General features: G+C 44.8%; 1 protein-coding gene across 1 annotated transcript in view; it reads right to left on the reverse strand.

Moving 5' to 3' along the window:
* Nucleotides 1-268, reverse strand: part of tat (tyrosine aminotransferase) — a 9,765-nt gene that overhangs the window by 5,232 nt on the left and 4,265 nt on the right. The window lies entirely within an intron of this gene.

Genomic DNA, 268 nt, shown 5'->3' on the forward strand with positions numbered 1-268 from the left:
TGTGTGTGTATCTGTGTACATGTTTGCATGACCTTCAACTAAAGTTTGATCACTACAGACTTCGTCAAGGCCAATGCTGATGCCAATGCTTTGGACTGGACGTGCTGAAAGTGCTGTTTTCTGATTAAATCTGGTTATTTTCATGTTCAAAGGGTTGGCTCACGCATCTGTCCCTTTCATTGCATCCACTGGCAGCAGCCATGTGATGCTAGCAGTCAGGAAGGGGGACTAAATAATGCTACAAAGCAATGGAAAAACTGGCATGGCC

Source organism: Morone saxatilis, unplaced genomic scaffold (assembly GCF_004916995.1).
Source record: "Morone saxatilis isolate NCDOM2014 unplaced genomic scaffold, NCSU_SB_2.0 Contig2, whole genome shotgun sequence".
NCBI classification, from domain to species: Eukaryota; Metazoa; Chordata; class Actinopteri; family Moronidae; genus Morone; species Morone saxatilis.